We start from the raw sequence: 16858 nt of genomic DNA, 5'->3' as shown, positions 1-16858 counted from the left end.
TCAGAGGATGAAAGAGACCACCCACGGAGGGTGAGAAGGGAATTTTTTTTTTTATATGTATATGTGTGTGTGTGTTTTGTTTTTTTACTGAATTGTTTACAACAACAAATTTGGGTATGTTGCCCAATTAAAAAGTATCTTTATGAGTAAGCACAAAGAACCCAAAGGGACGTAGATCCAGAAACATGCCGATGCTCGTTAAGTCGCCCTTTAATCAAGCTACCCAGTATAAACACCACTTAGTTTTCTCATTCTGTGTCAGACCATTCTGTCACTGCCACCGGCCTGTTCCCTCGTGTTCATGTTGTATATTATCTTGGTTCTCCCCTGGACCTTACTTTTCAGAAATTGTTGAATTTCCTTCTTCTAAGTGAAACTATTTTCATCTTCCTGCATTTGGCTCCTGCTCTTTGCAGCGATAACAGCAAGTGAGTTATGCCTGGATGCCGAGGGGGATTTTTCTCACTGGAAATGTGTTACTGTTTTCCTCTTAATTACTTATTTATTTGGAGCTCATGATGTTTTGTTTTTTTTCCCCCTGCTGAAATTATGCTAGAACATTGATTTGGCCGCCGTTATTTATCCTTCCCCTGAAGGTAAAAGTCAGAGTGAAGGAAAATTCCAAGAGGAACATTAAAAAAAGATCTTGAGCCAAAATCTCGAAAATTTAGTAAACACAGAACCAAAAACAACGTCAGCTTAGTTTGCATATGCAGAAAGAAAGCCTGTTGAATGTGTATTTCATCCGCTGATCTGTGTGGGAGAGCATTTCTTTCTGCTTCAGCTCAGGTTACAAGCCAGAGCCATCAGCAACAAGTATTCAGTGAAAAACAACCATTATTTTTTTTGTTTTTGTCGAGGCCCTGAAGGGAGAGAGAGAGAGAGAAGAAAGGAAATACAGGAAAATATGATGGACAAGAGACAACAGAGATGTTTCAGTCAGATCCAATTCTCCTTTTCGAGGGCCTAAGGAAGTATGTTTTTTTTTATATTTATTGAGACAAACGGGATCTCTTCACAGTGGATACATCCATTAGCGGACTCAGATGCGCGCACGCCGCCATACACACATACACACACACGCAGAATTACTGTTCCAGGAAAATAGCTTGAAGGAGTCTCTCCTAATAACCTACAGAGCTAAGTGAGGAAGGAAGCGAAGCCCCAAAGGATGCTGACTCATTTTATTGATGCTCACAAACACAATGAGTATCAGTCTCTGCTGCTGCAGAGATTTAATCAAAATCGTTTTTTTTTCTAATCTCTCTCTCTCTGCAGAAGCAGTCCAGTCAAAGGTGTGCGAGGGATTTTCATCACAAAGCCCCTGGACAAGCTTTTGTTGATACGCGTTTACACTCCCACCAATAAAGCAGCTCCTTTCTCTAAATAAGTGACATCCTGGAAATAACCTGGACACACCTCTTTATATTGAAACCGATGACAAAAAGAGAAAGCACTTTAAATATTTATTTTCAAACGGCAAACTGCAAAAGCCCTGAGCAGAATGTTGAAGTGGCAGAGGAGAGAGGAGTGCTGGGCTCCTCTGTGGATCAGAGCCGCCGCCTCGGTTCTGTTCAGCTCCGTGATTAACCTCTCAGCCTGACCGTCTCGTTGAGAGGAGGCACAACCATCTGGTGCCAGGCTCCGCATTACCATCACCTCTGAAAACCGCTCTGCCTCACACTCTCAGGTCGTCATGAAGGATTCCTGACGAGCTTGATAACTGCTGAACAAGAGTCATTTTATTTCTCTACCAGGTCTTTCACCTCCTGATTTAAACCAGTCGCTACAACAGTTTTCATTTTTCATAAACTTTCATCAAAATGTTCTACATCGCGACACTTCGATTTCATTTCCTGCTTTCAGAGGACGTTTGTAACGACTTATGTAATTGTTTTGCAGACTGAACACGTAGCTCATTGTGCGCATGTCAACGTTGTTGCCCTCGCTCCCCTTTAAGTGTTTTCAGCTTTTTCGGGTGAACGTTGAAAGTAAGAAATTGTTTTAATTTAGCCTAGCGAAGTAAAGGTTTAACTAAATGTCACTTTTATGGAGTGGGACACAGTTCACCGCTCCCTGACGTGGATTATTTCATGAGTCAGTTGTTGGTTTTTTTTACATATAATTTTTACCATAGATGTGAGCATGATTGGGTGGGTAGCTATTCTCCTGTACTTATTTCTGGACATGAAAAGATTGAAAGAAACCTTTGTTTCATTTCTTTCTGAATGGGGAATTACTTGCATGTGTTTTGACCCAAAGTTCCACGGAAATATTACATTTTAATTTCAAGTCAGGTGATTGGCTGAGCCAGACTCTCAGTTTTACTTTGTCTATCTTAAACCCATCAGTAGTGTCCTTGGCTGTGTGTGTCATACGTTCAGTGACGTTCAAATAGTTTGGCCAGGATGTATTTTCGAAGTATTTCACAAAATCTTCTGCAACAAACTTTGACGGAGAGCTTCAAGCTACTTTTGTGTGTGTGTGTGTGTGTGCGTGTGTTTCTCTCAGAGTGTTTTGTCTACAGCTCACGTAGTCTACCGGGCTGCTTAGAAGCCAGCTACACAAAAAGCCATGCTTCCTTTCAGGCTGGAGTTGGTTGAAGTTTTCGCTGCGACTGAGACCGTGAACTTTTTTAGATAAGAAGTTATTCTGTAGGCTGTAATCATAGGATAGTAGGACATTTTTATTATCAAGAATCCATTGTTTAAGCTTTAACATTAAATGGAGAAAGTTGGCTTCTTAGGAAACTAATTTAAACTTCTACAAGTGTTTTCTTTTTCTCTCCCTGTTCTCTACTTCGGTCATTTTAAGTAATTGTATAGAAAAAGAGGTTCTACTTTTTGCTAAGATGCCAATTTTCTTCTCCTTGAATAAACCTTTCCTCTTGAAAAGATTTGCAGCCATGGCCTCTTGTGATTCATCCACCCACAGTATGAAAACTCATTTTATTACTGCATCTTGAAGAGGAACTTTAAGTTTTTATTATTTTTTTTGCCCCCTAAACACAAGAGATCTTAACAAGCAGAAAAGACAAAATGATTTCAACTTTGTGTTAAAGAGCTAATATTTTCCATGAAAAAGATGAAATTGGTCTCTTTCATAGTTTTAAAATGTTACCACACTATAGAATCAAGTTGGTGAAATAACGTCTTCTGCTGAATATTTGAATGCACACGCCTAATGCTTCAAGGTTGCAAACATCTACGACCATAAAAGGTTTTTTTTGTCTTCCTCCCATTCTTCAAGTACGGCCACAGCTGCAAGTAGTCGAAGAAGCAGAGAAAAAAAACATACGTCTTAAAGTCTAAACTCAACTTGTAAAGCGATCTCATCTATTGCATTTAACATAATTATTGTTGGAAGAGAATCAAGATGTCCTGAATAGGACTTTTTTAAAACGATTAATAATATTTTAGATGCTGATAAGAGTCGTTTTGGGACAGATACCAGGTCCAATACTTCATTAGTGCACATATTAAAAGCATTTCATCGTTTATATTAGTACAGTGGACCCCTGTGAAATGTAACTCTAACTTATTCATGGATATCGTGCCTATTTGCACAGTTTGGGAAGCTGGCACAACTGGGTGCAGCGCTACTTCACAAGCTATCAGCTAGCATTTCCAAAGCATCCAATCCAAGAGCTGCATTTGTTTTACTTGGTGCTGATTGGATGAAATAAGTAAGACAGTAGATATTAGCTTCTGCAGTAATATGGAGGCTTTTTCTGCTGGGTGTATTCATGCATATTAGGGTATATCTGATGTGTTATCTATAAAAATAGTATAAACATTTTTTAGACAAAGTCTCAAGCATTTGTGGATTTCAGCTGTTTGCAGGCGGCTGTGGTCCCTAACCTCCTCTGTGCTGTGATTGTGCAACAGAAAGGCATACGTCATCATTTTTGCATCAGATCCTTTTCATTTGTGTTTATGTTTGTAACTTACAACGTTTATTTTATAATTATTTGGGGTCCGAACATAGTTTAGTTGCCCTGCTTGTCTCCAGCTCTAGTGGTGATGCTGCAGTCTCTTTTCCTTCAAGTCGGGCTCAACGTGCTGCCTTCACATGGCGTTTAATGAGCTTCAGGATCGCTGCTCTCCTGGTGTTGTGAACTATGTCATTGTGTGAACTGACATAACTTCTGGTAGTATAATTGGTTGTTGCCGACCAGCCGCAGCAGATGCCTCCTAACAGGAAGCGACTGCTCAGTTTCCCCTGTTAATGCCACACGGTTTATGTTGAAATAAAATCTAAGCAGAACGATAGATTTTATATCAGAGCTTTTACACAAGAGTTCGTTTATGACATTTTTGTTGTTTCAGGTCAAAAGCAGCTGGATCCTCTGTACTATGACTCACATGTAGTGGGTTAAAGTATTTAACACATTCATCTTTATCTCAGAAAATATATTTAATGAAAAGGAAAAAAAAACTGAAATTGTCAGCAACAATAACCCACAAATACAAAGACACCACAAGGAAATTCATCCATTAACAAAGTTAATCGCTGTAAAGTGGAATGGAACGACAAATAACTATTGAACACAGGAATCAAAGGAGCAAAACGTCAAAGAAAGCCGTGAAACCAGCTGAAATCTGTCAGAATCTAGAAATAATTCCCGCCGTGACATTCAAATCAATGTCATCTGTTCTAGTATCAACTCTCAAATGGCCTGTAAGAGTTATCAAACTGCAGTACAGTGGCAGAACTGATACAAACAAAGGAGAATTTATATATGAGGAAGGCACTCAGGTCCGAGCCACAGAGGAGGAAACCTTTCCTGAGCAGAAGAACGTTGTCATTCCATACGTAGCTACAGCGTCCGAGAAACCGAGGAGGACATTTTCTAAGCCTGACATTCCAGTGCATTTTTAAACCCATCATTCGTCTCACACACAGACTAGTTCATCCCAAGGATAACACTGCCGAGCCCAGGCTCAGCAGTGTGTTATATTCAGTCCGTTGCAGCGAGGAATGCTCAGATCTCTCCATTGAAGACACTAAACAGCAGCTACACAAAGATAGAAGGGCAAATTCAACCATAATGTTTAGCTGAATAGAGGAAAGAGCCACCGTCTTAATTGCCCCATTGGTAACCTTCATAGCCTTATTAGTGTCATTGTTTATAAGCCTGTTGCTCCAACCAATCAGAAGATGCCGCTTGCATGAAAAGCAAAAATGTTTTCAAGAAACAAAAAGTAAAAAGAAAAAAAAAAACTCTAGAAGGTTTTTGCTTTTATTTATTTTGTACAAAACATACACCTATGTTAATTAAAATTGAATTGGTAAAAAGAAACAGCAAAAAGCAATCAAAAGAAAAGAAAGGAAAAACTTACTGATTTAAATTCCAACCCACCACATCTAGCGTTGGCGTAAGGTGGCTGCTTAGAAAACAAATTAGACAGATCTAAAGAGTATGATTTATGATTGTCAGATGAAAATTACCTTTTTGAAAATAGCCTTTCAAGCACAGACTGAATATACTTTTCATTAGAATCAAGCATTTATCTGATGTAATATTCTATTCTCCAAATGTTGCATTTTCATTTACTCAGAAACATCAGTTTATGCTTAAAATGCGAATCGCTTTGTACCCTTAGTTACTGAAATGATTTGGACATTTCAGTAATTGTGATTTATTGAACATTACTGAACACACAGACATACTAATGACAGCTGATAAGAGAAAAGGCAGCACTTGTTATGATCCCAGGTTGTTTAGTTTGTTTGTTTTTTTCATTTCTGTTTTCCTTTTCTTTTATCAGATCAGCCATGTTCCTGTTGTACTTCAGTCCTTTCTTAGTGATTCTAGTTTCATTATCACTTTGTCTGTCTTGTTTCTGTTTTTACTTTAGTTAGTGATTCTGGTTATGTTTACTCATTGTGTCCAGTCCTTTTTTAGTTGCTCTAGTTTTGTTGTGTTTCTCTCTCTAGTCATTTTGTCAGATTGTTTCCCAGTTCTCAGTGCGATCTCCCTCAGCCCGTGTCACTTCCTCTTCCTCTTCCCTCAAAACCTGCTGCTTTCTCCTCTTACACCTGCACTCAGTCAGCTAATCAGCCCAAGTCCATTGTTCCCTCATTCAATCTCTCAGTACATAAGCACCTCCCTCTCGGTCACTCCTCACTGGTTCCTCCCATCATTTCTATGTTTCTTATCCATTCTTATCTGTTCTCCTTGTGTCCAGTTGTGGTTTTCTTGGATCATGGTTTGTATTCTGTCCTGCCTCTCTGAGGAATTCTGTACGTTTTGTTCGTCATTTTCATTAAACATTTACTACTCCACTTCTCCACTGCTCTCCATTTGGGTCCTCATCAACCCATTGACACAACATGACAGCACTGGTGTTCTTGTGCAGGAATTTTATCTGTCTGGAAGCTGCCACAGTTTTAGATTGTTTTGATTGTTTTGTCCCAATTGGTCATTCTCCTCTGTCACAAATTGCAGGTGGACTGTAAGCATATGTTGCCACATATGCTTTTAAATCCTTTGGTTTTGTGCCAGTTTGCTAGGTCTTTGGGCTAAATCATTTGTGGACGTTCATGCCATGACAGTTTTAGATTGTTGAGAATAAATCACAGTTTTGTTAAAGTACACATCCTTTGTATTTTATAACATACTATATTATTAAATCTATTATCAGCATTTTAAAGATCTAACACCACCTTCACAAACTTATTACGCCTTAAATATCGGTCACACCTCCCATCTTGTCAGCTGCTGGCAAATTATTAAAATCCCACTCGGATTTTGCTCTGATGTTCACAGATTTACCTTCAGCCTGTGTTTAGCCACCGCTTTCTTTTTGGCGAAGCACTCCATCATTTTTGTAACTAAATAATTTATCTTCTCTCCAGAAACCCGAGCCTGGAATCCATTACTCTTTGAATCAACCAAGGAATGTCTGGAATGGTTTTCTCATTAAATAAGGCTTCCCATTCATCTCATGAATGAATTGTTTGGATGATAATCAGCCCTATTTGTGTTTTTTTTTCTTTTTTTTTAAAGCTTCAGCAATAAATTCTGAAACAAATAAAATATATCCCCGACCCTTTAATTTCTGGTGTGTTTCTCCTCGTTTATCTCTCAGCTTGACATGTTTGGCAGCTTTAAAGCTCCTTAAATCCTTCCTAACAGTAATATGAGCGTGAAATGCTTCAGTAGGCTCTGACCACTATACCGAAACCGGACTAGCTATAAACTTGCATAATTGGAAATTACTTGAGTGATTGATTTATCAAATAAATGGCAAAGCGTTCCCTCTCAAATAATTTGTCAATCATTTTAGGCATTGAAATGGTTTAAAACAACTTGGTTCGTAACAGAGACTAAAACTTGCAACTCATTAAAAACATCAATTTTAATTGCAACTGTTCGCCAGATTATTTATCTTGGCCAACATTATTTATCTTGTCATGTAACACGAAACCTAAGTCGTTCTCTGCGGAGTGTTTTTCTTTTCCTCGCAGCAAACTGGATGAAAGGATCCCATCTCTGTGCGGGAAATATAGATGAAGCTGTCAGTTTTTGTTTCACAGCTGAGAGACAATCACGAGATTCAGGCAGAACCTGAGAGAATTTGAGTAATATAATATTTCAATATTTCAACTTTTTTTTTTTCCCCTCCGAGAACCTGGCCTTTCTTATTTAAGTTTGATTTGCAGATTATTACCTGCAGCCCGGAGGCGGTCCCCGAGTAACATTAGGTCAATTAGAGAGAAATACAATAATTCCAGAGGCCTTCATTTAGCTCACCAAATGTTGTACTTGTTCTGAAATATGGTGTCATTTTGCAGCTTAAATGCCATAATTTTTGTTCTAACTTTGACCAAAACTGACAAACACAATAACTGCACTGAGAAACGTAATGCATGTTCCAAAGCAGGATTAAGGGCAGGATTAAATATGTCTTCACTCCTTCCTACTCCTTTTAAAACAGAAAAGTGATGATAAGCAAATTATTATGTTCTTGGTTATGTATAGACATGTTGTCTCTTGTCCTACTGGTTACTTTTTTCCCTTGTTTTTGAACATCTTGCTTTTTGACCTTCTCTTTCACTCGTTACTGCACACGTTTGTACTTTTGCATGGATGAAGGTCTATGCCACGATGTCAAGGCACCGACACGTCTTTTAACATTCAAAAAGATTCCATAATATGTCATGAAAAACAAAAAAAAGGTAATTAAAATCAGCGTTCAGAAACGTCCAGGAACTCTGGCGCATGCTGGGTGTTGTTTCTACTCCATGGTCATCCGAGTTGTGTCCTCATCACGTTTCACACATGGTATCCATGGCAATCGGATCTGTATCACGAGTTAGATTTTGTGTTCCTCTCTACACTCAAGCAGTTGTTTATCTTTTTGCAGAAGTAATCTCTCCCTTTCCAGTCACTTTGCTGATTTCAGATATCGATGTGAGGGATCAATACAGCCAGCAGCCCCACATTGTGTAATTAGTAAAAATGGTCACTGAATAATACTAAAGATGGCTCACAGTCCACTAACAAGGCATTGGCTTGATCTGAACTTAGTGGCTTTATTGATGCACATTGTAATTGAAATACTGAATGCAGGACAATGTCTAGACATATGCATGATTGCTTTTGCAACACTGCCTAATGTCTTCAAGTGTTAGTAAAATTTTAAATCCATCTATTGTCCAAATCGGCTTGCCCCTGCAAGGTTTCAGGCTGGACTGGTGTCTATCTCCAGCAGGCATTGGGTGAGAGGCAGAGGTACAGCCTGGATAGGTCACAGGTCCCAAAATGTAAATATGAATTCAAAATTACACCAAGGTAATTTGACTTCTGAGAGTCGTTTGATCATTTAGAGTCAAATAATTTGTGTTGATCAGAAAATGTAAGAAAATGGACATGGTTTTGTTGCCTTTGCGATGAGGCATGACTTTAGAAATCATCCCGCAACACACTTAAAGGTTCAATACAGTAATATTGGAATAGATGGAGTAACCTCACCAACAACGTATATGCATAATGACCATTCTGCTCTTTTTACTCTCTCTTCACTCATGTTATTTGAATGATTTTCTTTGGTTTCAATGATTTCCTTTTTGTCTTTGACATAAAAAGTTATCGAAGGGCCTGCACTGCCTCGTCTCTCTCTTCCAAGATTTACAAGATAAATTCTGAGTTGGTGGCTGGCCACCCAAAGCCAATCTCCTTCCACTGCCACTTTGCGCTTGCAGAGGAGGAGAAAACATTAAAGTAGTGATTTGTTGAAATCTGCTGATTTTTCTTAGAAGAGCTTTTTCATAATTAGAAATTCACTTTAATGATGTACTGTCACTGAAAAACCTTTCATGAAAAACAATATTTCCTAATTAGTGTCAGCAGGACCCAGAATGAAACGTAAATATTCATAAAAATTTGCACATGTTCACAAAAACATATAATAGGTGCTGGCAGTCAGAAGGGAAGGCTTGCAGACTTTTTTTTATTATTATTGTTGCACGCAGCTGATTGAAGCAAACTTGTGCCCCAACAAGAGAAAATAAACAGAATTTTGCCATATTTAAAAGGGCAATTCAAAAGCTCTCTGCTGCGAACAAGATTGGAAAATTCCAAACATGAAACTTATTAGTACTCTTCGAAAACTGCCAAAGCAAAAAAAAAATAAAAATAAAATGGAATCAGAAATGAAGACGAACGTTACTAATGATGCTTCAAAGAAATTTTACTCACTCACAGAAGAATAAGACATAAACAGAAGAAAAGCACTGAGCTAAAGAGAGGCATTCACTGTCTGACTGACTTGATAAATAGGAATATTTAACGATAAATCAGGAATCTTATGCAGGACCTTTGATGGGCGCAGCTGTAATCAGACCAGGAGAGAAAAATGAGAACATTTCAACACTCAGAATTAGACATCAGATAAAAGAGCAGGACTAATGGGGAGCATTAGTCCTGGAGAAAAATCTGCCTTCTGCTGAAAACGTTGGACATCTCTCACATCACATCAATCAAAAACAGGCACGGCAATGAGCGTCTAATTTTCAGGGCGTCATTTCACCCAGCCATGAAACGGAGTGTAATAAAACCTTTCTTTCGGAAAGGCATCGACTCGCTCCTTCGGCCATCAAACAGTCCAGATGCGAATTTGACTAAGAATTTATGGAGAGAATAAAAGGCAGGCTGTTCACTCCAGCAGAGCTGACAGATCTCTCTCTCTCTCTCTCTCTCTCTCTCTCTCTCTCTCTATCTCTCTCTCTCTCTGCAGGTTTGAGATGAACGGTGTTCATTTTCCTGTGGAGTTTTCCTTCGACAACTTTAAGATTTTATGTGACGGTTACGTAATAACCTTTCATGACATTTTTAATAAGCCAATTCTGCCTGTACGTTATGAATGATTCTATTATCTTTGCACTGTTTTACAATGCTATGCGTTCCTCTATTTAACCAAACGGCTTTTGTGTCACATATGAGATTTTCTTTCTCGACGACAGCAGAACGTGAGTGTAAATGGAGAGCAGTGATTTCATTGTTTTGTTTTTTTGTTGTTTTTTTTCCTGGGATGTACATTGCTGAACTTTTGTTCTTCCCACCCAGTGGTGAGGTTAATCTCAAAAGCGGTGCTTCCTGCATGCTCGTGACACTTGCCCCTCACGCTGATTACTTCCTGTCAAAGAACCGCAGCCTTGTCTGTGTGTAAACTAAGAGAAAGAAAAACGACTATCGTTTTCAACCCCAGTCTACACGCTCCACCTGCTCTGGTGCTGGTGTAATTGTTTGCATGCACTGCCGACCGCATTCATTACCCCCTCTTGTGACGATGTAGGCTACGCTTTAAAATGCTTTTAGCTTTGTTACCTCTCCTATAACAACAAGGCAGCACAGAGAAGGAAGTTTGACCATTGGCCTCATCCCGAGCTGTCCAGAAACCTTTCGCGTAACATGTCAGTGTCTAACAATCGGTCAAAACTTTTTATTCAGGCAGAGATATGCAAAAAACAAAGTAAAAACAGGCAGAAAAATAACCAAAAGACAGCAAAAATAATGTGGTAAAGTTTTAAAGATTATTTTGTTAGTAGACACTCGGCTATAGTGACAGTTAATAACACAAAAAAAAAAATTAAGATATTGTCCACAAACCTTTTCTAATTATTATTATTATTTCTTTTTTCCTTCCAGATCTCCTCAGGATTTAATCCTTAATGCCATCCATGTAGCACAGTCTTAGTTTCTGTTGTAAATGCATTTCGTTTTGCTCTAAGTTTCAAACACCTTCACCTTCTTGCATCTGTTTCTGCTCCATTTGTTGATTTATTAATCTTTTACCTCGCCTACACCGTTATTAACTTCTTTGTTATTCTTAAATCTGCTCTAATAATAACACTGTGCATCAGTTAAAGTAGATTTTAAAGCCTTATTTCCTTTTCAGAAATAATTTAACACCCACATTGTCAGGTTCAGCTGCAGCTTCTTTTGTAGCAAAGTAGCTACAAAATCTTGTTTTCTTTGATCTTTTTTGTCTTTATTTATCTTAAAAGGCATAATGACATAAAAGATCCAAAGATGATTTCTTTTTTTTCTTCTTCTTCTTCTTCTTCTTCTTCTCGCTGTCGAACAATAGGCTCATGTTCTTTTTTTATTCCTGCACGTTTTTTCACACACGAGGAGTGGAGGAATCTCAGAGTGTGCAGATTAGGTCTGCGTTTTTTCCAGGTGTCCTGCTGTTCACACACGAACCTCCCAGGGTGAGCGTCTCGGTTCAAGGTGCGTCCCACAGCAGGGTTTAATCCAGGAGGCTGCCTCAGTCGAGCTCCGGGGAGCCTGGTGTGAAAAGAAAGCTGAGGAAATCTTTGTTTTTATTTTATTTGGTGCTGATTTAGAGTCTTGTGTGTTTAACTCAATACTCTATATGGTTTTTTAAAACCATATAGAGTACGTTTTGGGTTTTTTTCCACTTTTTTAACATCTTTATAGCCCAGATTTCCCCGTATGTATCCCTAATCAATCCTTTTTTAAAAAAAAAAATTCAATAAGGTGTTATTCTAACCATTTAGTGGACTGGTTTAGTCAAAAAAGATTACTAAATAAAACTGAGTCGGAGTCTTTCAAAGGTCACTGAAGGCTGACAGGATGAAAGCCAAGAGGCTTACAGGCTGTGTTAACGAGGGAGAGCAAGGAAACCTGGGCTGAAAGAGTAAAACACGTTTTATTCCCACTGACGTCCACACAAAGGTAAAAGACGATAATTAATGACACCACTTGCAACTGGACGTCTCAACAACAACTGAGCACCGAACATAGTGTGAGAGCTGATGATTAAAATGTTCTGTAATCATATATCTATTTTAGCTGGCCTTCAATACCAGTCAGCTAAACCATCAGTTGAAAAAAACAATAAAAATGGGGGGAAATTGGTACTTAACGGATTAAATTTTAGAAATCGCTACAGTTGAAACTAGTTTTATTCATGTATTTTTTTTTCTGCCATTTTTATAGTTGTCTATCATTGTTATTTTTACCTAACTTAATTTTATGTTTTTGTTTTATCATTTATCTACCTGTGATGTTGTGACCCACCATTTGGTAACAGACAGAACTGCAATGGAAGTATGAGAGCTTTACTGAACTCTTTAAGTTCCTCATAAACTTTTGGAGCAAACTTCATGCCACGAACTACACGATGGCTTATCAACATCCTTTGACTTTTCATCCTTTTTCTCCTTTGTGGACAAAATATCCCCCACCAACGCTTCAGCTTTCCCCTTTTCAACTTGACACGGCCACAAAGGCTCCTCTCCTTCCCTGCTTTTCGTCTCTCACTCGATGTTTTTAGGAGTGTTCACATTGCAGTAGAAGCTGACTGTTTACTCTGTCCGCCATGATCGCTCTGCTAAGCTGCTGCAGCGCAGGGGGAGGCGCTGAGCGACTGTGACCTCCACCGATCCAGTTAAATAGTTTCACTTCTATTGACATGAAATTCACACCGAATGTCAGAGCCAACCCAAGTCATTCAAATATATACAAAAAAAATAAAATAAAAAATAAAAATCTGTTTTAAAGTGACAACTGTTCAGTTACGATTTTTAAAATGCTGGTTTCGGTATTTTATGAAGGATTATTTTCTGAAAGTATGTAAGTCTTTTGCTATTTAGTGGATTTTCAGTCGGTGTTTCCGTGTTTACCATCCTCTCCTCTCGAGTGTAGCATCAGAGCCGGTCCCTGTGCAAACCCTTTACTGCTCTGTAATTAAAAAGCTTAATTAAAACCGGAGGAATGAGGCCGGTCTCAGTCCCCATCACCGGGCGCCCACTCATGGGCAGCAGCCCTGAGGAGTCTAGCCTGGTGAGGCCGTCAACATATTAATGCGATTCGATCTTCAACAAAGTAATGTGAGGTAAATGCCTTCAAAAAAATAAAAATTGGCCAGTAACCAGATTTAGCCCGTCGTCAGAGCAACTTCTACTGGTCCGTTCAGTCGGAACCACGGTAAGCTTTTCTCACCCTTTTAAACAGAGCTGATGTTTGATTTCTCACCTCAACTCTCAGCGGCTCCAGTCCTCTCTGTCCTGCTAGCATTAGAAAAAACAGAGCTTCATCTTCATTGGACTGTAAAAAAAAAAAAAGACAAAAAAAGACTGTTTAATCTAAAAGGTTTTATGTTGCAAAGATGTAGAATGAAATAAAAGAGCATCCAGAGATTTGGGTGCATCCACCAACCCTGAGCTCCAAAAGGTGGATAAATAAATGCTGCTGTATTTATTACCATGGGTTACAGACATATTCAGCCTGAAATCTGAAGAATTTCAATTGATCGAGAAAAAGGACTCTTATTGATTTTTACGGAGCCCCCATGGGCACATGGAGGATTTTTGTTTCTTTTGCGTTCCCTGCGTTCTCTCCCAATAACGTGCCGATCAGTTCATGCATCAAAATTGAATACTGTAAGTCTTTCTTACTTTCTGCTATAATATATAAGGTTTCCATGAGGTTTTTTCCATGTATATTAATATCTCGTTTGTAAGACATCTGAATGTTAATATCAAACATTGGCTTTCCATCCCTTCTACGATATAAACGGAAACTTTCTGTAAGAAAAGTTATTTTCACGGTGTTATGAAGTCATCTGAGAGTTTCGATTGTGTCTTCCTTGTGTTGACAGTCTGAATGGTTTAAAAGGCTGTTTTCATGTGCAGTTCCATCTCAACCTTACACAAATCCATCTTCAATCATTTTTTGCACCATAGAGTAAAGAAAAAACACTAAGGCTCTTTAAGTGAGTTTATATTTGAAATCTGAAATATACCAGAGTGTATTTGCTTATTGCAAGGGAACGCAAAAGAAATCAAATCCTCCATGTCCCCTATGGGTCTCCGTAGATTTTGGTTCTCACTGAGGATTTTTTATTTTTTGCTGTTCGTAGGGTGTAGTTTCTCTCCACCATTGCCACATCCTTGCTCAAGAGAAGGCATTGCTGAGTCAGTGTGAAAGAAACACTGCAGTCGTCTGAGTTTCCATCGATATCACTTTTTTTTAGCATAAGCTTCATTTGACTGCATGTTTAATAACTGAGTTTGAGTCTCCATGTATGATGGTGTTGCACTGATTTGAGCTGATTAGGTGTTTCTGAATATAACTTGGATCCTGCATGTTCTAATTACATTTTTTTTTTAAAGTGTCTTGAAATGACATAAGGTGTGAATTAGCCCGCTATAAATAAACTGACAAGTTTTATATTTTTGTTCCCTTTAGGCTTACAGTTTTTTGTTGCGGTTCTGTATGAAATGCTGCAGGTTGCAGGTTTCATTGAGCCATTCCAACACTGAAATGATTTTATTTTCAAGCTTTCTGTTGTCGATTTCCAGCTGTACTTGACATCTTAGTTCATTCTCATCTATTCTGTTGAACCAAAAAACAAAAAAACAATTCAAGATTAGGTTTGGAGCAATACTCTACAGTAAGTCTTGTTCTGTACTTCAATGCTTCTCTTTGGTGCCACTTGTTGCATCTGACGTTTTTTTTTTTTTTGTTCTTTGTTTCGTTGAGGCGAGCTTCGCAATGGGTACCACTCAGTTGCACGGAAAAGCCTGCAGAGAATCTAAATTACCATCTGCAGCAAGTAATTGAGGGAAAAGCAAGTTACAGCTGACTGGATGGAAATCTCGGTTGCTCTTCATCACGACTCTCGTCTGCTTTAGTGAGTTGAAAGGCCTACAGAGAATGCTGAGGGCAGAGAACTACTTACAATCATCAGGATTTTGACACTATTGGTCAGTCTGCTTGTTTTGGTCTGCGCAGAAGTGCTGCTGTAAGCACCAGAGTTTGATTAAGGCATTAATCCTGAGACTCTGGAGTTTTATGAGCTCCAAGTAAACTTTTTTTTTTAATCAGAAACCACAAACACGGGTTTAATTAAGACAAATATAATGCTAATGAATTTTCAGCCCTAGTGCCTTTAATGAGCAGAAACGCCACAGCATGAGACACTAAAGCCAAACGAGTTTTAACTTTGTTATTCTGACAAATGGGAAGGTTTACGGCACCATCCACGATTAGTGAAACAACTTTTTTTTAAAATGTGCAAAAAGCCCCAAAACAGATTTCTCATTTATTCCAGTGACATTAATCATACACTGCAAAAACACCATTTAATTTTAATTGTTTATTTAGTTGCGGGGTGTGGAGAGGAAATCTCACGCTAAATTGATTTTGGCTAAAATATTTAGAAAGTGGAAGTGTGACTAACAAGGCTAGAGGAAGACCAAGCTCAGTTTTACCGACACTGACACACACAGTGAGCAGGATGGTAATGGACTAAAAAATAAAATTAAAAGATCTCAAAAGATTACCAAGACTCGAAATGAACCTTTCTCCATGAGATTGAAATTGACGGACCAGATTTTTTTGTTTTGTTTTTGTTTATAAGTCCCACTGAGTTCGATAAACTACAAAAGGGATTTTAATTTAAACGATTGTTTTGGTCAGATTCCCACTGACTCTACTTGTCCTTGTTTTTTCTTCTTCTTCTTTTTCTTCTTCTTCTTCTCCTTCTTCTTCTTCTCCTTCTTCTTCTTCTCCTTCTTCGTTCCCGTTGGAGCTGAGCTGGGCCAAAATGTGAGGTGAGCAGACTGCTGACAAAGGAGAAACTAGAGGGTTTTCACCAAGGTGGTGCAGGGAAAAGTTATTAAAACTCAAGAATGAGAGCGACAGTAACAATACTTACAGGTGAAACCAAAGTATATTTTTACCCCTTGCAACTCAGGTTTCTGAATTATTTGTAGTAATACTTAATAAATAAATTATACATTCCTCTCAAAACAGACAATACACCAACACCATGAAAATGCCTCATGCAACAGGAAGAAAAGAGTCCCTGATAATGAAATATAATGAAAGTCAGTTGTGGTTTGAACAAGTTTTCTATTGCTTTTTGCATGTGGAGGCTATAATCCCTATAGGCAGAAGTAGGAGGTACCCGGGGTAGTTAAGCACCATAAGAATCTGTAATGCTGTAATGCCTGCTGCTAATGTTTCAAACGTCTTGGGTAGCATGTTAAAATGTGGGCCGTCATGAAATCTTTCAGATAACAGGTGATGTTAAGCAGCAATCAAGGAGATTCTGTAAGAAAACTGAAAATAAGTGCAGTCACAATATACCTTTCCCTGAAAATACATCCTTATCTACAGATTTAAATCCTTTAGTAAACCTGTGAGATGTGCTGAAGAGAAGAAAAAAAAGAAAAGCATAAGTGAGGAACCAGGACATTCAGTAGATGAAATGGAGAGATTAGAGAACAGTCAAAGATCCGTCTCCCTGTAAGCTTTAGGCTGGGAAACATCAAGGAGAAGACCAGGTGCTAAGTAATGACTGTGGAACATCTATTT

The 16858-nt window shown here is 38.5% G+C and overlaps 1 protein-coding gene across 1 annotated transcript in view; it reads left to right on the top strand.

The window, feature by feature from the left end:
* Positions 1-13231: 13231 nt before the first annotated feature.
* rgs17 (regulator of G protein signaling 17) overlaps positions 13232-16858 on the top strand; it is a 45703-nt gene continuing 42076 nt past the window's right edge. The window contains exon 1 of the mRNA XM_015038227.1: positions 13232-13370. The gene's annotated coding sequence lies outside the window, so the exon portion shown is untranslated. The remainder of the gene's footprint in view (positions 13371-16858) is intronic.

Source organism: Poecilia latipinna, unplaced genomic scaffold (assembly GCF_001443285.1).
Source record: "Poecilia latipinna isolate Pla-1442-1.1 unplaced genomic scaffold, P_latipinna-1.0 Scaffold434, whole genome shotgun sequence".
Classification (NCBI taxonomy): domain Eukaryota; kingdom Metazoa; phylum Chordata; class Actinopteri; order Cyprinodontiformes; family Poeciliidae; genus Poecilia; species Poecilia latipinna.
The sequence above is the reverse complement of the archived record's forward strand: the minus strand, read 5'-3'. Positions and strand labels throughout refer to the sequence as shown.